Here is a 27,700-nt window from a genome sequence, read left to right as displayed (position 1 = left end):
CAAGAAACTCAAAACAGCATTTTCTGTCAGAGACTAAAATTGTACAATAAATTTCAAAGGAAATGATAGTTAATAAAGTATATTTGTTTAAAAAGTCAGCTAAAACATTCTTCATATGTAATGCATGCTGCACAATTAAAGATTACTTAGAAAATTCAAAGCAGTGGTTAACAATGAAAAATATAACTTCAACACCCTGTCACTATAAAATACTTCGTCATGGTATAATGCTGTTACAAGAAAATCATGTATCAAGAAATAAAGGGTGTGACAGTGATGCCTTGCAATTCTCTTGCATTCAACAGTTTACTCATCATGGAGGGATGATGACTCACTTTTCAAGGGGGACTGAGTGGAAGACATGAAGACACACATGGGGTATGGCTGAGTGTTTAGAGGCCAGAGTCCATTTTTGGAGCAGAGTGGATTTATTGCAAGAAGCATTGCAATGTCATTATGGTTTACAGGTAACCAGAAAATGTCCTCAGCATGTCCAGAAATGAAGATTAAAGCGACATTTTATGAGTGATCTGAAGCAAAATGTATGTAAATTAAAGAACATGGTATAATGGGGACTAACCGAATGAGCCAGTGCAGATGTAAAGACTCTGACCTCATATATAGGAGGATGGAATTTTCCTTTGTCTGCCTATCACGATTAACATTGTCTGTTGTTTTCCTAACTCATTTCTGGCAAACTACAGGTTGGTTCCTGCATCAAGGGTACTGCCAACCATTTGTCAAATCCTCATAAAGCATACTTATGATGTCTGTTCAAAAATTCCAGATCATTCATAATTTCACACTGATGGTATGTTGGAAAGAAATGTGGTGGCCATCCATACAAACACCAGCATTTAATGTGTAACTGCCGAAAGTTTCATTGTTGTATGTCTCTTAGTTATTGTTTGGTGCTGTATTGAGTAGAACATTGTGTTGCACAGTTCAAGAATTTTGAGATGGCAGAGTTAGAGGAGCAACACATCTGCATTAAATGTTTCATTACACTCAAGAAAACCTTTACAGAGACACACCAGATGATGCAGGAAGCCATACTCAGGATTACAAATGGTTCACATGGCTTAAAAGTGGATGAAAGGAAGTTAACGATGACTCATTCAAGATGCCCTTTGACATCTATCGACAACACTCATTTCAGGAACATCAATGAAATTGTGCATGAAAATTGAAGACTCTCTGTTTGAAAGATTCCAGAAGAATGTAACATTTCAGTTGGATCATGTCATGAAATCCTGTCACAGCATCTTGGAATGCATCAAGTTGCTGTCAAATTCATCCTATGGTTCATGAATCAAGAACACAAAGATCTTTGCCTCACAATCTGTGAAGAACTTTTGGGTCATACAAATGAGGATGAGATGTTCCTTAAGAGAATCATAACTTATGATGAGACATGGAGCTATAGTTACAATATTGAGACCAAAGTTCGATCTTCACAAAGGGAAAGGTTCTCCAAGACCAAAAAGAGCTCATCAGGTTATGTCAAATGTCGAAGCCATGCAGATAGTTTTCTTTGCCTTTGAAAGATTAGTTCACAATGAATTCATGCCACACGAACAAACTGTTAATTGATGGTACTATTGGTATATGTGTTCCGACACCTATAAGGAAATGTGAGAAGGAAGTGGCCTGAAATACGGCAAGCCAATTCATGGCTCTTGCATCATGATAATGCACCCACACATTCTTCCCTGTTGGTGTGTGACTATTGCACAAAAAATGAAATCACTGTGCTACCTTAACCTCTGTACTCTTCAGGCCTGGCCCCTGCAGACTTTTTTGTTTCCAAAGTTCAAAACCCCAATGAAAGGACCAAGATTTGCAGCAATACATGAGATAAAAGAAAATTCACAGATGGCACGTCATGCGATTCATACGGGTAGACAGCTTGTTGGTTGTCATGCCTATATAGAATGCAGCACAGTGGTTGCAGCTTAGCTTGTGAATCACATGACTGGTTTCACAGGTAGCCCTGCCTTTGAATGTATAGGTGATGTTAGTGACCGGACTGGAGTAGGTGGTGGTAGGAAGATGTATGGGACAGGTCTTGCATGTAGGTCTGTTCCAGGGGTATGAGCCATGAGGTAAGGGATTGGGAGCAGGGGTTGTGTAAGGATGGACGAGTATATTGTGCAAGTTCGGTGGATGGTGGAGGGGTGGGAGGGATAGTGGGCAGGACAGAGGTAATCAAAACCCTTGCGGAGAATGTAATTCAGTTGCTCCAGTCCTAGGTAGTACTGAGTTATGAGGGGAATGCTCCTTTGTGGTCAGACTGTGGGACTTTGGGAGGTGGTGGGAGACTGGAAAGATAAGGCATGGGAGATTTGTTTTTGTACAAGGATGGGAGGATAATTACAGTCAGTGAAAGCTTCAGTGAGGCCCTCGGTGTACTTTGAGATGGACTGCTCGTCACTGCAGATGCAACAACCACAGGTAGCTACGATGTATGGAAGGGACTTCTTGGTATGGAATGGGTGACAGGTGTCAAAGTGGAGGTACTGCTGGTGGTAGTAGGTTTGATATGGACAGAGGTACTGACGTAGCCATCTCTGAGGTGGAGGTCAACATATAGGAAGGTGGCTTGTTGGGTTGAGTAGGACCAGGTGAAGCAAATGGGGGAGAAGTTGTTGAGGTTCTCGAGGAATGTGAATAAGGTGTCCTCACCTTCAACCCAGATAGCAAAGATGTCATCAATGAATCTGAACCAGGTGAAGGGTTTAGGATTCTGTGTTTTTAGGAAGGATTCCTCTAGATGGCCCATGAATAGGTTAGCATAGGATGGTGCCATGTGGGTGCCCACAGCCACACCGTGGATTTGTTTGTAGGTAATGCCTTCGAAGGAGAAGTAATTGTGGGTGAGGATATAGTTGGTCATGGAGACTAGGAAGGAGGTTGTTGGTTTGGAGTCCATAGGGCATTTGGAAAAATAGTGTTCGACAGCAGTAAGGCCATGGGCATTAGGAATGTTAGGGTACATGAAGGTGGCATCAGTAGTGATGAGTGAGGCACCGTGTGGTAAAGGGACAGGAACTGTGGAGAGTCGGTCAAGGAAATGGTTGGTATCTTTTATGTAGGAGGATAGGTTTCACGTAATAGGTTGAAGGTGTTGGTTTACGAGAGCAGAGATTCTCTCAGTGGGGCACAGTAACTGGCCACAATGGGGCGTCCTGGGTGGTTGGGTTTATGGACTTCAAGAAGCATGTAGAAGGTGGGATTGCGGGGAGTGGTAGGGGTAATTAGAGAGATGGACTCTGGGCAGAGGTTCTGGGATGGGCCTGAGGATTTGAGTAGTGACTGGAGATCCTGCTGGACTACTGCAATGGGATCACTGTGGCATGGTTTGTAGGTGGAAGTATCTGACAGCTGACGGAGTCCTTCTGCCACATAATCCTAGCAGTTCAAAACAACAGTGGTGGAGCCTTTGTCTGCAGATAGGATTATAAGGCTGGGATCAGTTCTTAGATGGTGGATTGCGGTTCTTTCTGCTCATGTAAGGTAAGTTTGGGGGATTTGGGGAATCATGGTGAGGCAAGGTTCGAGGTTAATTTACAACCTAAGCTGCAACCACTGTGCTGCATTCCATGTAAGCATGACAACCAACAAGCCGTCTGTCCATATGAATGGCCACTGATACACTGTGGGCAAAAAACAAGTGGACCACCCTGTTGTGGAACACTCTGCTAAGCATGATATCCCTCATCTCAATGACTGCTTCACAAATTGTGCCATATGGATCCTTCCCACAAACACCAGCTTTTCAGAATTGCACAGGTGGGAACTTTCCCTGCAATGCATCCTACTTTCCTGCAATTCTCCTGACCTCAACCTTCGTTAGTCACTGTCTTCACCCATCCAGCCACCTCCCTGTTCCTATTCCCCACCCAGTCTTTCAATTTCTTTTTTTTCTCTCCTTTCTGCTACTTACCCCCTCCTCCCTCTGCAACTTCTCTCCTGCCCTCTGTATAAACTGCAACACTTCACTGTCTGATACTCCCACCGTGCTATCCCTACCACTCCCCACCCCAGCCTCCTCCTTACCACCACCCAGTCGCCACTCCCATCATGGACTGGTGCTGCTGCTAGCAGTGTGGTTTCAGCTCTCTGAGACTGCAAATATGTGTGCAGGTTGCATTTGCATGTGTGTGTGTGTGTGTGTGTGTGTGTGTGTGTGTGTGTGTGTGTGTGTGCGCATGTGTATGTGTGTCTACTGCAGACAAAAGCCTTTATGGCCGAAAGGTATAATTGTATGAATCTTTTTGTTGTGTCTATTGTGACTTGGCACCTCTGCTATATGGTGAGCAGCAACTTTCCTCCTGTGGTACTGTTACATTCCATCCTGGATTTTCCATTGTTTGATAAGTAGGACATATATAGAAATGCACTGATGTGGCTGATAGCAATATAAAAGAAGATATTATATTATTCCAAACATGCTCAACTGGGGAAAGATCCACTAATTTTGCTGGCCAAGGTAGGACTTGGAAAGCACAGAGACAAGCAGTAGAAATTCTTGCCTTGTGTGGGCATGCATTATCTTGCTGAAATGTAAGCCCAAGATGGCTTGCTCTATTTGTGAAGTTCTCACTCTCTTGGATAAATCATCTGCTTTTTTTTGAAAGTCTAAATCATTTGTTTGTCTGTACATGTATATCACATCTACTGACATCCGTCACACGTGGATAACTACTTGGTGGAGCATAATTTTTTTTTGTTTAGAGTGTATTTTGATCTTTTTAAACATCATTTTAGATACTTCTTATAACTACTCCAACTCCTGTTGTAACAATACATGTTCAGTAACTCAAGAACAAATGTTTCTTTTGTGCTACATAACAGGTATTTCTTTTCAAATTTTTCATAGTCGTCATTCCACACAATGAATTCATATGAATGATATGTTGCTCAGTTATAGTATTCCCTTCTAGATTGCTCAGAACAAAATCTACGTTTTTTGCCTTCTAGATTGCTCAGAACAAAATCTACGTTTTTGGCCTTCTAGATTGCTCAGAACAAAATCTACGTTTCTCATAACATTCCAACACTTTGGTAATGATTTCAAAAATACATTAATTTTTGTAACAGTTTATTTAAATTTGTCTCTGATTCTAAACAAACTTCTTGAAATAAATCTATTTGAGCCCCACAACTCCCATTACGTTTCTGCCATTTTAGCCTCTTCCTTTGAGAAGCTCTGCAAACAGTTTTTGAATTAGTATCTCTGTTTTCTACAGGTCAGATGATGGATGACGTGTGCTGTAAGATGACTGAATGTTTCACTGAACCTTCTGTTCAATTAAATCGCTTACACACTCCCCATGTGTTGTGAAACTAGACCTGAGATCTCTATCTTAATCTTTAATTTGCCTCAAAATGTTAAGACTCACAGTAATGTATGAAATTTGTTCATGGGCTTCTGGAAATCCTTGTTCAGTAAACTTCTTAATTTGTTTTATATAGGCTATGTATTTACTTCCTTAAACTGTTTATTCACTTCTTTCCCCACTAGATCACACAGCTTAATTCTCGCTGATGTACTTTGCCCTGTAAATTTAGTATGGTTGTTTTTAAATCTAACATCTTTCAATATAGCTGAGTCTTTTGCTTGAATGATTCAATAACATGTCCTTCTAAATTATTTGCTTATTTGTCTATCTTCTCATTAGCTGTCTCTAACTTATTTGCTTGTTGGTCTGTCTTAACATCCACTTTAGCATTTAGTTCACTTATTAACTCTCCTACAGTAGTGTCTGTATCAACATGAGCCTCTAAAAAGTTAAGACTTTCAGCATCTGAGTTAACATTGGTTTGTTCTATCTGTGCTCCCTGATTAGCACGTTAAAAAATACAAATAAATACAAATGTTCTATTCTACATTTGAGCATATTTACATGCAATTGGTGTCATCAGTGTTAACACAATAATCCAGGATGGAATGTAACAATATTATGAAAAGGAAAGTAGCTACTCGCCATATAACAGAGATGCTGAGTCACAGACAGGCACAACAAAAATACCCACACAATTAAAGCTTTCAGCCATTGCCCTTCGTCAATGATAGACACACATAAACATACTCAAACTATCACGTAAACGCATCTCACACACTTGACTACAGTCTCAGGCAACTGAAACCACACTGCGAGCAGCACCACCAGTGCCTGATGGGAGTGGCGACTGGGTGGGGGTAAGGAGGAGGCTGGAGCAGGGAGGAGGAGGGATAGTATGGTGGGGGTGGTTGACAGAGAAGTGCTACAGCTTAGATTGAAGGTAGGGGAGAGGAGGGGGGGGGGGAGTAGTGGAAAAGAAGAGAAATAATGGTTGTAATGCTGAATGGCAGCTGTGTAGTGCTGGAATGGAGCAGGGAAGGGGCTGGATGGGTAAGGATAGTGGTTAATGAAGGTTGAGGCCAGAAGGGTTACGGGAAAGTAGGATTTATTTCAGGGAAAGTTCCCACCTACACAATTTAGAAAAGCTGGTGTGGGTAGGAGGAATCCATATGGCAAAGGCTGTGAACCAGCCATTGAAATGTACGATATCATGTTTGGTAGTGTGTTCAGCAACAGGGTGGTCCATTTGATTCTTAGCCACAGTTTGTCGGTGGCCATTCACGAGGGCAGACATCTTGTTGGTTCTCATGCCTACATAGAATGCAGCACAGTGGTTGCAGCTTAGCTTGTAGACCACATGACTGGTTTCACAGGTAGTCCTTCCTTTGAAGGGAAAGGTCATGTTAGTGACCTTACTTGAGTAGGTGGTGGTGGGAGGATGTATGGGACAGGTCTTTCATCTAGGGCTATTACAGGGGTATGAGCCATATGGTAAGGGATTTTGAGCTAGGATTGTGTAAGGATGGATGAATATACTGAGTAGGTTTGGTGGACGGCAGAATACCACTGTGGGAGGGGTGGGAAGGATGGTAGTCAGGACATTTCTCATTTCAGGGCTCGACAAGAGGTAATTGAAACCCTTGCAGAGAATGTAGTTCAGTTGCTTCAGTCCTGGGTAGTACTGAGTTATGAGGGGAACGCTCCTCTGTGGCCAGATGGTGGGACTTTGGGAGGTGGTGGGAACTGGAAAGCTAAGGCATGCGAGATTTGTTTTTGTACATGGTTGGGAGGACAATTACAGTCAGTGAAGGCTTCAGTGAGACCCTCAGTATATTTTGAGAGGGACTGCTCATCACTGCAGGTGTGATGACCATGGGTGGCTAGGCTGTATGTAAGGGACTTCTTGGAATGGAACAGGTGGCAGCTGTCGAAGTGGAAGTATTGATGGTAGCTAGTAGTTTTGATATGGATGGAGGTTCTGATGAAGCCTTCTTTGAGATGCAGGTGAACATCTAGGAAGATGACTTGTTGTGTTGAGTAGGACCAGGTGAAGCAAATGGAGGAGAATTTGTTGAGGTTGTAGAGGAATGTGGATAATTTGTCCTCACCTTAGATCCAGACAGTAAAGAAGGTGAGGACACCCTATCCACATTTCTCTAGAACTTCAACAACTTCTCCCAATTCATATATAAATGGCACACTTAATTTTAGTTCCTCTTTGCTAAGCCAGTGTTCATTTATTGAAATCACAGTGAAGTTTAAGTTTCCCAGTCAATACTGAAGTTCATTAAGTTTGTTCTTAAGAGACTGCATGTTAATATGTAAAAACATTACACTTGTACTTATCTTACTGTGGTTTCCCTGCAACCCTTCAGCAAAAAAATTGTTGAGATGGGATGGAACTGTTGCTTTCCTCTTCCGCAGTATATGACCATTTGATGAGTTTTCCAATGCTGACTGCTCCTCCAGATGGCATGGTGGTGAAATTCTTGTCTTGTTAAGGGGATGAGTGGCTCCTATTACTTCTGCCGGTGTTGATGTTGCATTTTTCGTTATTGGTTTTGATTCTTCTCTTGTTGCCTGCATTTCTGATGATAATGATTCTGGGGATGCTGCTGCCACTGATGACTGTGGCTCTGTTGCTGTTGCCAATGGTAGTTGCAGCTCTGCTGTAGTAGTAGTAGTAGTAGCTTTATTCATCCGTAAATCTCTTTTTACAGGGACATAGAACATATCAAAGTATTTACAAGTTTAGATCAATTTAAAATAAGCTAATTTGTATACACATATATTTACAGACTTCTAGTTAGAGACAATCATTAGATTTACTCCTGGTACCGGTACACAATACTTTTTTTTTTTTTTTTTTTTTTTTTTTTTTTTTTTTTTTTTTTTTACAAATAACTTACTAAATAATGTAATGCCACACTTTTCACTCATATCTCACTATCAGTCACTGCACACACTATACACACATTGTTTCATAACACTTCACTCACTACCCATGAGATAGCTTTTTCCGGTTGTTACTACTGCTTCTGATGGTATCTGACTCTCCATTTCTGTCCCGATTTGCCCCATTTTGATATTTATATCTGCTTTGAATTTCTCTTGATCTGCCTTAAATTGTCTGGTATTTTTCAAAAAAAAAATTTGCTCTTACATATTTATAGTTAATAGTGGCATATAGTTCAAGTAATATTTAGTGCCCAAAACTTTCCCAGTTCACAAAAGTTACCAACACTTGTTTATAAAACTACTACTGTCAATCAATCCAATTTTCATTCAACACATACTGACATGTAAAGCAGTAAATTAAAAATATGAAAATTGTTTTGTAGTAAATACAACTCACCCTGCTTTGTTGTGAAACACACAGTGTTGAAATGTAGCCTACACTTTGCTGCTACAAGTCAGTGGCATCGTGAAGCTGTTGAGCAACTTCTTCTCACAATACCAGCTACTGCATAGTGTCCACTTTCCCACAGCAATTAGTCATCATCCTTCAAAACAACTGGCTATCAATCTTCCATTTTGCCATCTTAAAATATCTACTTTTTTGTGTGACTTTTGTTTGTTTCATCAGCAACACACTTCTTTTCAATAAAAATCTTTCACTTCATATTTCCATATGTTCAGTTCCTTTCTCCAGCCAGTTATTTATCTGGTTACCAAGGGGAAATAGCAAAATTTCACAATATTTCTTCACATGCAATAGGTGGTCAGAGAACACAAATGTAGAAGGTATTTTGTATGCAAGCTGTCGGAGTTAGTGGCTCCTTCTTCTGGCTGAAGGATTGAAAGGGAAGGAAGAGGAGTAAAGGAAAAGGACTAGTGAGGTTTAGGAAAAGGGGTAGAGTTTGTAGAAGTCACCCAGAATCTCAGGTCATGGAAGACTTACCAGACAGGATTAGAAGGAACTTCTCATTCCATCCAGTAAGTGTCTCCTGAGCTGGGGTTCTGGGTGACTTTTCTGAATTCTACACTTTCTCCTAAACTTTGCTAGCCCTTTTCCATCACCCCTTTTCCTTCTCATTCAACCTGCTGCCAGACGAAGGAGCCACTGGCTCCAAAAGCTTGCACACATAATACCATCTACATGTGTGTTCTCCTGCCACCTATTGAATGTGAAGAATTATTGCGAAGTTATTTTAGTTCTAGTATGCCTCTAGCTCTAAGGACTCACAATGCTCACATGGTAAAAAGAGACTGAGTCCATTTTTGTATGGTTTAAAGGTTCTGGTGTATGCGCAGATGTAAAAATTGTTGCTGATTTTACAATGTATTACTGGAATTGAAATAAAGAACCTACTACTTTTAATGCCTTATTTCCTAATTAATTCCTTCAGCACTACCTAATTTAATTTGACTGCATTGCGTTAGGTGCCTTTCAAGACACTGTCCATGCCAGTCAGCTGCTCTTCCGAGACCTTTGCGGTTTCTGACAGAATTACAAAGTTGTCAGCAAACCTTAAAGATTTATTTCTTTTCTCTGGACTTGAATTCCTTCTGCAGATATTTATTTGGTATCCTTTATTGCCTGCTCAGTGTATGGACTGCACAACATCAGGAATATGCTACTGCCCTCTCTCACTCACGTCTCAAACAATGCCTCCCTTTCATGAAACTTAACTCTTATAAATGTGTCCGGTTTCTGTATAAGTTGTAAATAACATTTTGCTTCCTGTATTTCACCCCTGACACTTTCAGAGTGCATTCCAGTCAACAGTGCCAAAAACTTTCTTCAAATCTAAAAAAATCTATAAACAAAGCTTTGCTTTCCTTAGCTTATCTTCTAAGGTAAGTCATAGGATCAGCATTGGTTCACAAGTTCCTTCATTTCTCTGGAATACAAACTGATCTTCCCTAAGGTTGTCTTATACCATTTTTTCCATTTTGCTCTAAATAATTCATATTAGTATTTTACAACCAAAACTTATTAAGCTGACTATCCAATATTATTCATGTTTGTCAGGAACTGCTTTCTTTGGCATTGAAATTAGTGCATTTTCTTTGTAGTTTGAGGGTGTTTCTCATACATCTTGCATACCATGTGGAACAGTTTTGTTATGGTGGCCTCTCCCAAGAATATAAGTAGTTCTGATGCATTGCTGCCTACTCCACATGCCTTGTTTTGACACAGTTCTAGAAGTGCTCTGTCAGATTCTTCATCTAAGACCTCTTCTTTTTCTGTAACACTGTCTTCGAGTACATTTCCTTTTTATAACACTTTTGCATACTCCTTCTTAGTTTTTCATTCTTTGCTTAGTACTGGTTGTCCATCTAAACTCTTGATAATCATACAGCTGCTTTGTTTTCAGGGCGCTGATGACCTCGATGTTGAGCACCCATAAGCCCCACCACACCACACCACGTTTTCTCCAAACATTTCTTTACTTTTCGTATTGGTAGTAGAAATTGGTATAAATTATTATAAATCTAAATATGACACCTCTACTTCCGAATGGGCCTTTACCAGTTGACTAAATAATAAAAATAAAAATTGTTGATGCTTTGTTTTCTATCTCTTTGTGAACAGTTTGTAGTGCTTCAACAGCCAGATCTTGTTTACAAGTTTTAACAATAAATTCAGTTTCTAATGTGATTAGCCTGTTTTCAACCACATCCACTCTATTGTCTTTACCATTTATGCTAGCGTCAGCTTGATTACTTTGTTCAGCATTTTGATCAAAATTTATTTAATTATGTAGATAAACAGGAATCACAACAGAATTCTTACTTTTGCCGTCTTTTCCAAAGCTGCCCCACAGTTCTCCAATAAAGAAACAAAATCATAACACAGAGCATTTGACAATAGCATAATGTAACCTACATTATCACCCTGACACAAATAAACTATGTCTGAGCTGACTCTGGTACCAAGTGCTAGTATTTATAATAAATTGTATTGTTCCCAAATGAATTAGAACAATGCTATCAAATTAATTTACATATTTAGCAACCCTGTAATTACAAACAGTAAAAAGGTAAAAACAAAGCATATTGTTGGTGTTTGAAAGGCCTGTAAATTTTAGTTGTAGTCATAGAAAGTTTAAATAATATTAGAATAAGATATTCAAATGTTAACTAAAGAACAATAAAATACTGCTGAACACATTACGAAACAGATTTGGAAATTCTTAAGTACATGTGGTTTCTTTGAAATGAAACATTATTTAATTACATGTTTTTCCCATACTAATGTTCTTCAATAATGTTCTTGAATTGCCTAGATGTTTAATTAACAGGATGGCTATTGTCCTGTGCTTTTATGTTCAGTGGTTGAACTTTGTTAATAAATATGAAATTTATGTAAATTGAAAACCAGCTTTGTGTATTACGTACCTCACTTGAAATCTAGTATAAAACTGGTGTCATATGGTTCATTTGGTCAGTCTGTCCTGGTTATGGTTTGTTATAAATTGTAAATGGTTTGTTCCCAATGTGGATGCATAACATCGTTCCATGATCTTTTGTAGTTTCCTAAATCACCACATATTTTGCAAACAAGATTGCTGTCATAGCATATAGACCATCTGAATTAGCAAAATCCAAATCAGCCATTTGTCACACCAAAATGTAGTTTGAAAAATCACAGTAGGTTCTTATTTTTATGCTACATATTCACAAGAGTCAGGTTCCAATTTTGTGTAAGAATTGGTCAACAGTATTGTTCACTCAAGACTTATGTGTGACTCAACACATTAATTTCCATAACATGTGTGATTTTGTACGAACTTCCTTTGAAGGTGTCCACTGTTTCAATACCAAACAGCCACTGTGTTCTGTTAATATTGTGTTCGAAAAGGACCGTCGCTTCATAGGGTGATTATGTTGTTAATGCTACATGTTCATGTGTAGTATAGTGGTGGAACTTACTTGCATATAACATTTGATGTGAAACTGGATCTCATCATGGTAATGTTTTTGGTGATACTAAATGTGGGAAAACCTACTTTACTTGAAAATTTTTATTGCTTACATAATTAGCAGTATGGTATTCCTGGAAATCAATTTACAGCTGTTCTAAAATACTTTCATCATTGAGACTCCAAGGGCTTAATGGACAATGCAGGTAGGCACCTTTGCAGCAGGAATAGCTACAGGTGCAAAACTTCCTTGAAGCTTGAGTGTATACGTGACTATGCCGGCGGATAGTGCATTGACAAAATCTTTTACTATAAAATGGAGAGGTTGGTGATGCTACAGAATCACAAAAAGAACCATATAAAAATCACACAAATATGGAAAATAAAAAAGAGAGAAGGAGAAACAAGAGTGAAGATCAGATCACACAGTAAAAAATCCAAGTTGGAATTATCAATTAGTATATACAGTAGGTAATAAGGAGCATTTCTAGAAATACTAATTTTTTACAATGATAAATCTGTACTATAGGGATGGGCAAGGCTGCATGCATGGACTGTGAAGCAGTAACTGAAAGAACACAGAATCTCCCAAGTGTTCTACTTGATGTAAAACATGATAGAGACTGGTCTGTGCAACACTAATCTTAACCATAAATGTATCAATTGTAACTGAGAGAAAGGAAAGGAAAGAAGAAACAGGGCTAGAAATATAAGTAGATTTAAGGAGTTATATAAGGTACAAAATGTTAAACAGAATAATTTGTGTAGTTTTGTATGTTCTGTTGTGAGAATCCTGAACTATTGCACAAAGCACTGATGGAGCACCGGAATAAGTTTCATGTTACTTAAAGCAACAGAAGCAGTACATTGGAACTCTTCATTACAAAAAGAAGTAGTAAAGTGAGCCATTAACTTCAGAAATTCTAAACAAGAACATCTGGCGTACCACAAAACATATCATAGAGCAGTGAGGCAATTCAGCAACAACAACAACAACAACAACAACAATGCAGCCATTCACACTCTGCAGCTGTGGATGTAGTGAGAACAGTGTAGTGAATAGTCAAAGTTAGATAGTGGAAGAAATGAGGAGCTCAATGTTGATTTATCAGGATAAAAAGCACTGTATATTATGTTATTTGGTGTCTTACTTTTAAATCAGATCACAAAAGAAAGTGAGAGGAGATCTTTATTTGTGTTGTAAATTTTTTTTTTAATGTCTTGCATTGTGTATATTTGGTTACTGGTAGTCAAGTTATGAATTAAATATTCTAAAGGAAATATAATAAACTCAGATGTTATTATTGCAAAGTGTAAGTTTTTTGTCATCTATGATTCCTTTGCATTTCTGTACTGTACACATACAGGATAAATGAGCCTCATAGAGGTAGACCAAAAATGTGAACATTAAATGATATCCAATACTTTGTGTCTCCATACTAATGACTGATTCAGAATCATTTGTTGTGGGGTGTGCCGTGAGAGCATAAAGAAAATGAGTGAAGTAAGTATATAGAGAACAATTAGGAATCAGTGGCCTTATATGGAGGCACCTGTGAGTGAATACCATATGATTGACTACTATACAACAATAACACTGCCAGTTAACCTACAAAATGCATCTGAAAAGATCAATGAATGGTCTGATAAAGTAGAGAAACAAAAGTACAAACAAAATACCTTCACTGGACTTCTAAAGTAATCACCGTTACCTACAACACATTTCTGAAATTGGTTGTAAAACTGTTAAAAACTGTCAGCAAATGCTTCTTGTACAATCACTTGAAGCACCTTGGTCACAAGTTGTTTGAGATCTGCTTCATAAAGGAAGATGAAACCTGGTGCTACCAATATGATTCAGAAACCATGCAACAGTCAATGGCATGGTGTTCTTAATCTTCATACTTCCTCAAAAAGGCAGCTAACAAAATCTAAAATAAGATTAAAGCTTAGATACAAAAAAGTTTTGTCTACAGCAACATATAGAAGCATGTGCCTGTCAACTTAAACTGAAGGAGGGCTCTTTTATAATTGTAACAGTTTATAGGTCCCCTTCAGGAAACGTTCATTTATTCCTGGAAAAATTGGATGCCTTGTTGTGTGATAGGGGCAAACAAATTATTATCTGTAGGGGCTTCAGTGTTGATTCACTGAAAGAGTGTAGAAGAATGACCTGGAAGTCTTGCTCGGTTCTTTCAATTTGACATCTATCATTGATTTTCCTACTCGGGTAGTAAAGGACAGCAGTACATTGATAGATAACACTTCTATAGAACAAGATAAGTTTAAAAACATAAATTCTTGTGCTGTTGAGAATGGCCTTTCTGATCAACTAGTTACAGTATATGACATAGCTCAATTCAGTAAATCAAAACTACCCTCCAAAGTTGTGCATTCAATTAATGACTCAGCAATTAGACTGGGATGAGGTGCACAAGGAACCCAATGCTAATTTAAAATATAACTTATATCATGATACACTTGTAAGAGAATTTGCAAACTGTTTCCCCAAGAAAGTAGTTAAATCTAATTATAAGAAACCATGCAAAAATCTTGGCTTACTAAAGAAATAAAAATATCTTGTAACCACACAAGAGAACTGTATCTAAAAACAAGGAAGATTAATGACCAGAAACAGCCAAATATTATAAAAACATTAAGAAAGGTTATTAAAAAGTCCAGAAGCATGTGCAACATGTCTGAGATTAATACCTCTGATAACAAAATCAAAACAATTTGGACTATTATTACAAGGGAGACAGGGCAACCAATGATGACGGCATTACCATCACAGCGAATGAAAACTTGACAAACAGCAGGCCGGAAGTCGAAAACATTTTTAATATTTTTTTTTAATGTTGTATAGAAAATAGGATCTAAATGTTCATTAGAAGAAGCAAGGCACTTAATGGAAGAGGACTTACCCACACAATTTGATACAACTGAAATTCCATTCACCTCTCCTTCTGAAGTTAGGAAGATAATAAACTCTCTCAAGAATAAAAGCTCACATGGAATTGATGGCATTTCCAGCAGGATGATAAAAGCTTGTTCCCAAGAGATAAGTGGGATTCTTAGCCACATATGTAATAGCTCCCTGAAGCAGGGTATTTTCCCAGATAGACTGAAGTATGCCATTGTTAAACCACTGAATAAAAAAGGAGATATGTCTGATGTCAGCAACTACCACCCAATCTCTCTTCTGACTGCCTTATCTAAAATTCTTGAAAAATTAATGTATTATACAGTAGCTGCACATCTTCGTAAAAATAAAGTTTTAACAAAATGCCAGTTTGGTTTCAAGAAAGATTTTTCAACGGAAAATGCTATATATACTTTCACTAGTGAAATATTAAATGCTCTGAGTAACCGGAAGTCACCCGTTGGGATTTTTTGTGATCTCTCAAAGGCTTCTGATTGTGTAAATCATGGAATACTTCTAGATAAGTTTATGTACTGTGGAATGAATAGGACAGCGCTGAAATGGTTTAAATCATACCTAACTGGAAGAGTGCAGAAAGATGAAATAAGCAGTTCACATAATATTAAAAAAACTGGCGATTTCTCAAACTGGGGAACAATCAAGAATGGGGTGCTACAAGGTTCAGTCTTGGGTCCTCTGCTGTTCTTAATATATATTAATGACTTGCGATTCTATATTCATGAAGACGCAAAGCTGGTACTTTTTGCCAACGATACAAGTATAGCTATCACACCCAACAGACAAGACTTAACTGATGAAATTGTAAACGATGTTTTTCAGAAAATCATTAAGTGCTTCTCTGCAAATGGACTCTCATTAAACTTTGACAAAACACAGTATATACAGTTTCACACAGTAAATGGAGTGACACCATTGATAAATATAGACTTCGATAAGAGACTGGTAGCTACGGTAGAATATTCAAAATTTCTAGGTGTATGCATTAATGAGGGATTGAACTGGAAAAAACACACTGAAGATCTGCTGGAACGTTTGAGTTTAGCTACTTATGCTACTAGGGTCATTGGAAATTTTGGTGATATTCATCTCAGTAAATTAGCTTACCACACTTATTTCCATTCTCTGCTTTCGTATGGCATCATATTCTGGGTAACTCATCATTGAGTAAAAGGGTGTTCATTGCACAAAAGCGTGTAATCAGAATAATTGCTGGAGCTCATCCACGATCATCCTGCATTGTGTGTTTAAAAATATAAAACATTCCCAGTATCAACATGTTTTGTTGAACGGGTGTCATTAAATCAAAGCTCAGACCACAGACCACAGAGCTTTCACATTAATTACCGTATTGGAGTGTTCACTTGATACTCTCCCATAATGTGAGCAAGAAATTTAATTAGAGTTGGGTTTTACATACTGAGGCCCACACATGTTACAGTGTTTAAGAAACTGTTGATTAGTTTATCACAGCTTTTTAGGGGTCCCGGTATTTTCACGGGGAAAATATGCTAGGGTTAAGTAGAAGCCGACAACATTCTCGGAATAATAACATTTCAAACACTGTAATGTTTATGCTGGCGCTCTCCGTCCGCTCTTATGCGACGGGGGTAGCTCTGACATGGTGTGCATTAGTATTGCCATCCTGACAGCCTACTTCAAAATATTTTGAACAATCACAAAGATGATACTATACAGCAACCCAATGTTAAATTTCCACTCAGTCACGAAGTAAGCTATGTATATTTCCATTTTGTATTGTCGAATTTCGTTCTTAAGAATTATTTAAACTAGCAAATTGTTAAACAATATTAAAATTTTTGTCGTTTGTAAGCGCAGTTATTTTAAATCTTAAAGGGTTAAAATGAGAACAGAGCAAAAAATGCTGCCGCCCCTAAAGGTGCCGACCCTACGTCCGTGCCTAGTGGGCTTATAATGTAAATCCGCCACTGTTCGAATCGCGGCGTCTAGTTAAGAGGCAGTGACCAGCAGCATGTGTTTGCTGCAGGAATGCGGCGAGCAGTAACAGTGGCTTCCCTTCACGATATTGGATGGCGTACAGCTTCTTGGCCTTACTGGTAAAGCCTCCAGCAGAATAATGGGGTTCTCTGAACCCCAACACTGTTGATTCAGAAGTCTCTCCTGCGAGATTTGACTCTATAGATGGTTGTAGGCGATTAGGCGCACAGGAGTCGATCGACATAGCTCCCCTACACCACAGGGCAGCTGCAACTGACAGTGAGATTAAAATGGCGTAATGTTTATGCTGGCGCTTTCCGTCCGCTCTTCTGCGATGGGGGTAGCTCTGACATGGTGTGCATCAGTATTCTAGTGCTGTCAGCTCTCCTAACGGCTTCAGACTTATGTAACTTCATCTTTCATTCACCCTTTCCTGGTGCATCAATAGTTGAAATGTTACTGTTACGTTATAACTGGGCTTTCTTTTCGCACCATGGTTTGCCACCAGTATGACGAAATCTGTCTGTCACAAAGAAGTCATTGTTCTTCGTTTACAGGCAGGGGCTTGTCGCATTCGATTCCGAGGTCAGCTTCAGGTGTCGCCATGAACAACATTTACAAATTTTAGTGTTAGCTTCGGTACTATTCCGGGTTGCAACAGTTCCTAGAAAAAGAAGATGCAGGAATACTGCATAATTTTAATTCTTGTACCGTTGCAAAAGTAAGTGGTATAAAAATTAATGTCAATGACGTTGAGAAACGGGTAAAATCGCTAAAACTGAACAAAACACCACTGGTCGATGGAACCACTATTTGATTCTATAGAGTATTTATTAGCAGACTAACCGTAATATTAAGTTAATTCCACAAAGAAAAGCTTTGTCCAGTATTTGGAAGAACGAACAGGTCACTCTTATCTGGTAGCAGAAATGACTCCCAAAATTATTTCCGAAATCAATTAGATCCAACTGCAAAAGAATCTTAGAACATATAATGAAATATTTCTAACAGAATGCCAACCAACAGGGAATACGGAAACAACTATCGTGCGAAACCTAACTCAAGACTCTTTTCATAAGACAAAAGGCCAAAGATCAAAGCAATGAGGCGGGTGCTGTTTCTCGACTTCTACAAAGCAATATTTCATTCAGTACTGTGACACAACAATGTTTATGAACAAAAATATAATCAATACGAAGTATCAAACGAAGTTTGTAATCATACTAATAACACACTATAGATCTCTAGAATGGACAACCTTGTCAAGAAGAAGTACATAGCTTATTGTCTGATGTAAAAACATATTATCCGATGATTGCAATATCAGTGAGTCACAATTTGAAACAGTCACGTGCAAATACCCAAGTGTAACAATTTCTAGGGACCCAGAAATGGAATGTTCACATAGTATTAGTTGTAGGTAAAGCAGGTACGGTAACAAACTTCTTTTCAATGTTAGGACGCTTGAAAAATGCATTACGAAGGAAATTGTTTATAAAATGCTAGTGCCACTCATTCTAGAAAAGTGTTGAAGTACAGGGGCATCATATTAGATACAGCTAACAAGGGATACTCAACGAATCGTATAAAATGAAAGGACGAATGGTCATGGTTTTGTTCATCTTACTGGAGGGAGTCACGGAAATGCTGAAAAACCTGAGTGACTTGACTTTCGAATATAGAAGTCAACTATCTTACGAAAGCCTGCTTAGGCTACATAGTGGGAATCTAGGAATTTACTACAATGTCCTATGTATCTTTCTCATATGAACCACCAGGGCAACATTACGACTAATATTACAGTGGAGCGCACGGTAGCATTTGAACATTCCCCTGCGCTCGATACATCAATGGAAAGGGGAATAAACACGACAGTGAGGTACAATCATTGGTACCAACTACCAAGCACCTGACAATGTATTACCAAGTAGGGAAGGAGATGTAAAACTGCTGTGTGAGACGCTTTGTACTTTTGATACCCATAAGCGAAAAACGGAACCTTTTAGAGAAGCAAAGTAGATTAAGAAGATCTAAAAGCGACGATTACTATCCAAAATGTAGAAAATTAATTAATTGGTTATGCAATTAATTCAAGCATCGTTAGCTTTTTCTAAAAGAAAAATAGGAGACACGTTTCTTCGTTATTGTTTGACACTGGAAAACTTATGAAGCAAGCTGAAAAATGAGAGCAAAGTTATGTGTCAGTGACAATAAATTAATGTACTGAATCTAACAGAACGTACAGAAAACTTTTAACTTGCTTCCGAAAACATCTGTGCAATTTCGATCGTCTTATGATTTACGTCTGAGCAGTGGTGATCTCTATCTAGAGATCACAGTGCCAGAATTAAATGTCCAGCGATATAATTTATCAGTGCCGCGCCACTTGAGTTTCAAGCTTCTGTGCTGAACTCATGTAAACTCTTTCTCGGAATTCATTGTTATTCGTATTTTACTTACTCGTGAAACTATCTGATGATCCGCTTTGTATCTGTCTGGCGCGGACACCTAAATTCCGAATTTGTGCAGTTTTGCTTCTCTATACAGGAATTGTGTATTTGTAAATTAAGTACTATAAGGTAAGCACTTGAAGATTCAACAGAAATTATGTCTTAGCTTACGAAAAGGCATCGGAACATCGCTAAGTTTTGTTGCGCGTATGAAATTGCAGCTAAAGAGGCAGTGCCACTTTGGGTGCCTACTAGAAGCATAAGGGAAATTGCAGATGAAATGCTGACGCGTAATCATGCATTTAGTGACTGGGTTGCTTCCCGGTTCATGCCCAACACTCTTGCACATAGTGCATGTCAAATGTCTGGATTCCTTTTCGTAAAAGTAAAATACAAGTAATGTAAAGTGGTATTCAAGGGACAGTTAAGACGGACTGCTTACGCAGTGCCTGCATAAGTTAATCTCCGACGTAGGCTAATGTTTCAAAGTGGTTATAGCTGAGCATGCTCTTATGTATTTTGAGAGGAGGATGGAAGTGACACCGATACGATTAACAATACGTTTAACACAGTAACAAGATAGAACACAGAAAATATTACTATTTGTCGCACTTTACCTCAACGTTGGGCAGGCTAGGAACCAGGGTAATGTTGTGGAAGGGACCCAGTATAACTTGGCGTCAAACCCACATTTAATATGCTACAGACGTCTATTGTTTCAATAGTAATAACAACAGTTCAATATACAAAAAGTTTTAATATACATAATTTGAAAAGCATTCACTAGGAAAATTAAAATTTGCTATGTCATGCAACTGATCAGTAATAAAAACGACTTTGGCAATGCCGTAGTTAACCAGATGTATAAGAAGATGTGTACTCACCATTGTTATTACTCTGTCAAGCACGATAAAGGTGGACACATGACTGCAGACCATGTCTAAGCCAGATGGCGAGATAGGCACCCGCCAAGGGGCGCAAAAACTGACAAAAAAAGTAATAATTAACCGGAAGGGGAACGCGAGTGTTCCCAACTGTAGTGTTTTTATGTTCCGCCTGCACCATATGGAAATGGCTGCCACCTATCAGGCGTCATAAGAGTTGTGTGTCAACAGTGCGCTTGGTTGATACAGCTGCCGTCTAGACTCCTATACAGTTAGCTCATGTTCAACAATGATGGATTTGCAGCTACATTCCTCGCTAGGTATTGTAGGACGTAAAAAATTGGCTAGCGGGCTCCGAAGCAAATGTACTACTCGAAGAAAAGGGCATTAGTTAACGGCTTGCAAAATATACAGCACCTCTCGTGATAAATACAGCAGAAATATCGACACAGCTGAGCTAGTTATCGAAAGAGCGGCTTTCAAATTTTAGTAGAAAGAGCTCATGAAGGACAGAGGCAGCTTTCCTTTTGGACATTTCGCTCGCAGGCTACCTCGTCACCTAACACGAGTGCAGCGCTCCCACTGCAGCTTTCACGATAAGCCACGCCAACGAATCACCTCTTACAACTCTTTTTTGTTGTTGAGAGTACATTCATTTTATATTCACTCAGTATCCAGATGTTTTCATTAATCTACGCATCATGAATATTGTTTCTTTACTTATGTTTTGAAATAGCCTTCTTAAAAACTTATGTAGCAAAATTCTGTAATACCATAAGCCAAGAAACAATGTTCACAACATGTAATAAATATAAATATCTGAAGATGGGATGCAAGGCATCTCGAAATCTCAGCATGGAAAAATGAGCGCTTTTAAAAGCACCTGACTGTAGCTGAATCATTAAGAATTACCTCCAGTTTCAACAGTTTCAGTGTTCAGTTATGTCTACAACTGACAAGAAGTATTTACTCATGTCAATACGAATAATAATGAGTAAGAATATAAAAAAAAATACGGCATTGAGATAGGCAGTCGCAGTCGACATGCAGTTAGGAGTAACTACGATTTCTGCCCACAACTGAAATTTGTGGTAAGGTCTTATTGGACCAGACTTCTGAGGTTATCGGTCCCTAGGCTTACGCACTACTTAATCTTTCTTAAACTAACTTATGCTAAGAGCAACACACACACACACCCATGCTCGAGGGAGGATTCGAACCTCCAACAGAGGGAGCTGCGCGGACCGTGACAAGGGGCCTCATACCGCGCGGCTACCCCGTGCGGCCACTGGCCACAGGCGGGTAATCCGAGTGTTTGAAGTTTATTGTGTTAATATTCGCAAACACTGCTAGTAAGCATTTGTCAAATGTTGATGTGTGCGAAAATCCTTTTGATGACTGACCACATAGGTAAGGGTTGTTTCTGTAACGCTAAATAAATAAAGCCATCATTTCTTTGTCCATTTAAAAAAAGTTAAAAAGTCTAAATTGCATGAACTTAGTACACATAGGCTGTATTTGCGGAAGCCGAAGTTCACTGGTCTGCGGCATGACCTGTACAATCGAAGCGAGCCGAGCGTCGGCGAAAGTGCGTCCCTAACGGAGTGCAGTGCGAATGCCACGCTCTCCTATGAATTTCTTTCGCGGGCTGAGTTGCAACCAATTATGTGCCGGATTCCTGGGTGCGCACCCGTGAACTGCAAGATGATTATCGAAATAGCTTTGAGGATATATATGACGATTGCAGTGACTTTAGCTTGGCAAAGCAGTATCAGCAAATAAATTAAGATCGAGTATAGGTGAAGCAGTGTTTCAGATTCCGTTACAAAATGGCTCTGAGCACTATGGGACTCAACTGCTGTGGTCATTAGTCCCCTAGAACTTAGAACTACTTAAACCTAACTAACCTAAGGACATCACACACATCCATGCCCGAGGCAGGATTCGAACCTGCGACCGCAGCAGTCGCACGGTTCCGGACTGCGCGCCTAGAACCGCGAGACCACCGCGGCCGGCTGATTCCGTTACCTTGGCGTCACAACACAGCTGCTAAACTTCAGTGCCATAATGATTGTGTTTACTTTGCTCTTAGGAAGAAAATGGAAAGTTAAATTATATTAAAAACTCAGTTTTTTGAAGTTTTCTGGTCACTTAATTACACTCCTTTTTCTTTTATTTCCAATTAATAATGTAAGAACATTAATAATTTATGAGGAGCAAATGAAACATGTTCTTTAATAGACATACTAAAATATAGTAGCTGCCTTAACAATAAGACATATATATTATTTTACTTTCAGCTTTTTTGGAAAGTTTATACAATGTTATTTGTTCACTACAATGACACGTAATTTGTTGTATGTGCTGTTTTTCTCTTATATAGCTCATTTAAGTTATATTTTTCAATAGAAATTCGTTTTATATGTAGAAAAAATGGCAGAAAAGTGGTATATCGAATGTGAGGGATTGGGGGGGGGGGGGGAAGTGGCGAGGGGGGGGGGGGGCAGGAGGGGTGCAGCTCTTGCCTAAGTGAACATGTTTTTTTTTTGTATAGTTGAAAGGTGTTTCATTAGTGTAGCCTGCTGATAATGTTTATGCAACCACTGAAATGCATTTTCTCGTCACTGCGAGCCAATTAAAACTACGTTATTCGTGAGAGTTTCTCGACTGTTTCTAACTGGCAGTAGAATTGTAATGTCCATATGTGTGTAGTATAATGTCTCTCATTACATGTATATTGAAGCAATGATAGGTAAAGTCATGTACTTCATACCTTGAACGCTTTTTAACCAGGAGCACAAAGAGGTCATAACCTGTGGGAATTACGCCTTTTCGACTTTTTGTAACAGATCGTAGAGATACGCTAGCATAACAGTCAGCAAGTACATAACCTTGTTTTACTTTCCTGCCTTGTTTCTGGATCGCATGATTTTATAATATTTCTTACTTCTTTATTCACTAACCTCATGACGAACTGTGTCCCTTCTTACGATCTGAAAACGTTGTGGAGGCAGAAGATATAATCCCAGTGGATAATGGCTCGTTAGTTATGGAACTGTGCATTGTTCTTGACAAAAGAATAAACGAAACATAAAACTATACAGATATATGCAACATAAAACAATTATGTACTAACGAAAGGAAATGCACAGCATAAAGGGCGAAAAACGAAACACTACTAAGTGACAATAAAATTCAGTATACTGTAAGGCTGTATTTGCCGGATGGGCAATACTTCCACTGCCCATATGCGCCTTGCCGAAGTGAGTATATGGCAGGACTGCCTTCTCGCTCCCCGCCTCATCTCTCCAGCGTGGCGCGGGACACGAGAAACAGTGCCACAAACATAACGCCGTGCGACCGGCCGCAGGCGTGTGTCGCGTCCCAATTTGCTCCGTCCCATTTGAACCTGTGAAGTTACAAAAACGCGCGGTGCGACGAGCCATACGCATCTCTATTTGCGTCTAGCGTAAAACGTGTAACGCGTAAATGTTGGAAGCGCCAGCCGCGAGGTATGTCGACAGCTGATTTTAAGTGGCCAGTGACTGATCTGTGGCAGACGATGGTTTTTGTACTCATGTCCTATCCTAACCGCAACCTCGTGACGTGCAATGTCAGAGAAAACGGCGATCAACAATCTGCGGCAGAACTAAAATCGCGATCGCTTTCTTCACTGCGTTTAAGGCGAACCTTTACTAGCAAACTCAAATGTGTGTGAAATCTTATGGGACTTAACTGCTAAGGTCATCAGTCCCTAAGCTTACACACTACTTAACCGAAATTATCTTAAGGACCAACACACACACCCATGCCCGAGGGAGGACTCGAACCTCCGCCGGGGCCAGCCGCACAGTTCATGACTGCAGCGCCTTAGACCGCTCGGCTAGAACAAACTCGAGACAGCAAAATTTCATAATACGTCGTATATTTGTATGCCTAGCTATCTTCCGCAGCAAAATTTTAGTTATACCTATAAAAGAAGGCTGTGAATGGTCGCTGTCGTCGTTTACCTGAAGTATCCGCTTACTGGCTACTTTAGGCTGCCGCGTTTCCAGCTGGTGAACAGTCTGGTTGGCACTTGGTTGCAGATTATAGATGACACAAGCAGATTCCAAACGAAAGAAGAACGATAGGAAGAAAAATAAGAGCAAATAAAACTGTCACTACAGGGATGAAAACGTCGAGGCAAGTATTAGAAACAAAGTAATTACAAATAAAACCTTTCAACTGAATAAAAATGATAATCAAAGTCTTTTGATAAGATTTAAAAAAATCAAAAAATCGCTGCATATGACGAGGATCAGGTCTTCCATCTCCTACACGTCAAGTTTATACACTAACCACTACGTATACCATTACACTCGACAAATCTCTTGTATTTATGATTCTGATGCCCCAGACACAGCGATTAATTGACAGCCTTCAGGAATTCGGTTTCGTGCGAAGTTTAGCTAATGCAAGCCGATGTCAGTGATTGGAAGTCAAGTAACCGTTGTTGAAGTTTGGCAACGGCGAACGGCTCCAGCGTGACGTTGAGCGCTCTGAATGGTATAAAGCAGCTATAACGCGTGAAGTACCATCCAACAAATAATAATTTTAATCGGACTATAGAGAATGTGGTGTAGTGCTGTCTGCTTTTACCATTACTGAAAAGTCTTGCGAGCAAGGCACTTCAGCGAACCGTAAATACATTTACTACTTTCGCGAATCATTTCTGCTTTCCTACTGGAGCTTCGTGAGACAGCAGAAGCTTGTTATTCCCATTTCCTCCCCTCTTTTCTATGCAAGTAAATTTACTGCTCGGAGGTCGATTGCTTCTCTGTTCACATCCAACAAGCGATCTGTCTGAGCGTACATACAAATACTTTGAAGACCACTGTGAATTACATGACAAAGGGTACTTAGCATGCTATCACATGTTAGAGCTTCTTCTTATGCTACTCGATTCGGGCATGGAGCGCGGGAAGAATGTCTGCTTAAATGCCTCTTTGCGCCCTGACCTCAAATATCGTTTTCGCGGTGCTTACGGGCGGTTGTCTCGCTTAACGACCCATGTTTACTACAGCGTTTTCGCTTCCTTTTTCACGTGCTTCCGCCCGCGTCTGTTTCTTGTTTTCGCCTCTAATTATGACAATTCCTGTATATACATTTTGCGCGTGGCGCCCCTCATCTCAGCTTATATCCTAGGTAGCCGTTTGTATCGCCTGGGCCGTTCTGCTTTTTAGTTTGAAAGGCTGGGGTGGGAGGAATGGGAAGCAAACGGGATGGGAAAGAGATAGGAAGGAAATAATGACATCAAGGCGCACAGGACACTGCGGCAATGCCACGGCGAGAGCTGAAAATTTGTGACGGACTGGAATTCGAATTCAGAAAACGGTTGCTTTAACAGCCTCGGCCACCCTGATAGGTTTTCCGTCAGCCCTAAATTCTCAACTTCACCTTCGCCACTCCACAACGACTCCCGCCCGTTAACCCCCTACTCGCAAAGTTCTGATTGCGGTAAGAGTTCGGACGTCGGTTGTGCACCCGCACTGAAAAATTAGCAGTACGGATGCACAACCAACGTTCGAACACCTACGCGAAATCTGCGGGGGGTCGTTGTGTTGCGGCGAGCTTGATGTCCAGAATATGGGTCTGACGGAGAGCGTGTCCTGGTGGCAATTCTAAAGAAGCAGAATATCCAGGTTCGTATCTCGGTCCGGCACTTATTTCCAACTGTCACCGCTGCATTGCCGCAATGTCCCGTACGGCTGGAAGTCCTTCCTTTCTATCTCTTTCATATCCCCTTTCCATTCCTTTCACTACAATAATTCATGTATATGTCTCAGATGCTTTCTCGCTAGTGGTGTGTGTTCTACCGGATATATATGACGGAACAGACAACACTCATTTTTACAACTTCTTCTTTGGATACGTTCCATAGGCTACCCCTTGTTAGTCATATTTGGTATGGGTTTCATGCATTTGAGCAGTATTCAACGACAGGACGCGTAAAGGTTTTGCATGTGGTCTCCTTTATAGGCTGAATGCATTTTCCCTGTATCCTCCCAATGAACCAAAAGCTGACGCCTGCTGTACCTTTCACTGGTTCTATGTTGTCATTCCGTTTCATAAAGGGCTATTATACATGGTTCATTTGTTTTCAGAGTTCTACATTGTCCAAAGTATCAGATGTACAAATATGAAAATTGTAAATTTGTTGTAAGGTCTTACGGGACCAAAATGCTGGGGTCATCGGTCCCTAAGCTTACGCACTACTTAATATAACTTAAACTAACACTAAGGACTACACACACACCCGTTCCTGAGGGTGGTCTCGAACCTCCAACGGGGGAGCCGCGTGGACCGTGGCAAGGCGCCTCAGACAGTGAATGAAGTACGTAAAGAACCATGAACTCACCGAATTTGTATTATGCTCTCCAGTTGGCGTTACGAGTGCAACGGCTTGACAAAATGGTGAGAAAGCAACAAATATGCTAGGTGTTTATCTGTCACAACAGTGCATCGTGCATTCAAATGGTTCAAATGGCTCTGAGCACTATGGGACTTAACATCCGAGGTCATCAGTCCCCCAGAACTTAGAACTACTAAAACCTAACTAACCTAAGGACATCACACACACCCATGCCCGAGGCAGGATTCGAACCTGCGACCGTAGCAGTCGCGCGGTTCCTAACTGAAGCGCCTAGAACCGCTCGGCCACCGGGGCCGGCCATCGTGCATTCAGAAGGAATTGTGGAAAGAATCGCCATGTAAGCAGAGCATTGTGCGTTGGTATCGACAATTTAGGGAGAATGGCTGTCCTTTAAACACAAAGTACTGGTCGACCAATTTTGACAGATGCGGTCGTGGAGAGGGTGAGGGAACTTTCGTACGCAGTCCAAAGAAATTTAACGGCCCGCGTAAGCCATACACTTGGAATACTCCAGCAAAAATACTGCTGCAAAATGTGTGGGAGACTTTGTGACGGCGTTTGCATTTCAAACATTACCGTCTGCATCTATTGCAACAATTAATTCTTGAAAATAATGGCCGTTGCCTTCAATTTGCATCACAATTCTAGGAAGTACTTGAGGATGAACATTCCATCTCCCAGCTCATATTAAGCGAGAAAGCAAGTTTCCATATGTCTGTAAAGGTTAATCGTCACAAGGTGATAATGTGGGGCGTTGAAAATCTTCACGAAACAGTGGCGCATGAACGACATTCGCCGAAGGTTAACGTTTACTGTGCAGTGCCATACTCGAAG

At 39.9% G+C, this 27,700-nt stretch overlaps 1 protein-coding gene across 1 annotated transcript in view; it reads left to right on the top strand.

The window, feature by feature from the left end:
• The first annotated feature begins 19,393 nt into the window (after positions 1-19,393).
• Positions 19,394-27,700, top strand: part of LOC126344358 (GATA zinc finger domain-containing protein 14-like) — a 29,512-nt gene continuing 21,205 nt past the window's right edge. Inside the window, exon 1 of the mRNA XM_050002013.1 lies at positions 19,394-19,696. The gene's annotated coding sequence lies outside the window, so the exon portion shown is untranslated. The remainder of the gene's footprint in view (positions 19,697-27,700) is intronic.

This window comes from Schistocerca gregaria, chromosome 1 (genome assembly GCF_023897955.1).
Source record: "Schistocerca gregaria isolate iqSchGreg1 chromosome 1, iqSchGreg1.2, whole genome shotgun sequence".
Classification (NCBI taxonomy): domain Eukaryota; kingdom Metazoa; phylum Arthropoda; class Insecta; order Orthoptera; family Acrididae; genus Schistocerca; species Schistocerca gregaria.
This window is presented reverse-complemented; position numbering and strand designations above follow the sequence as displayed.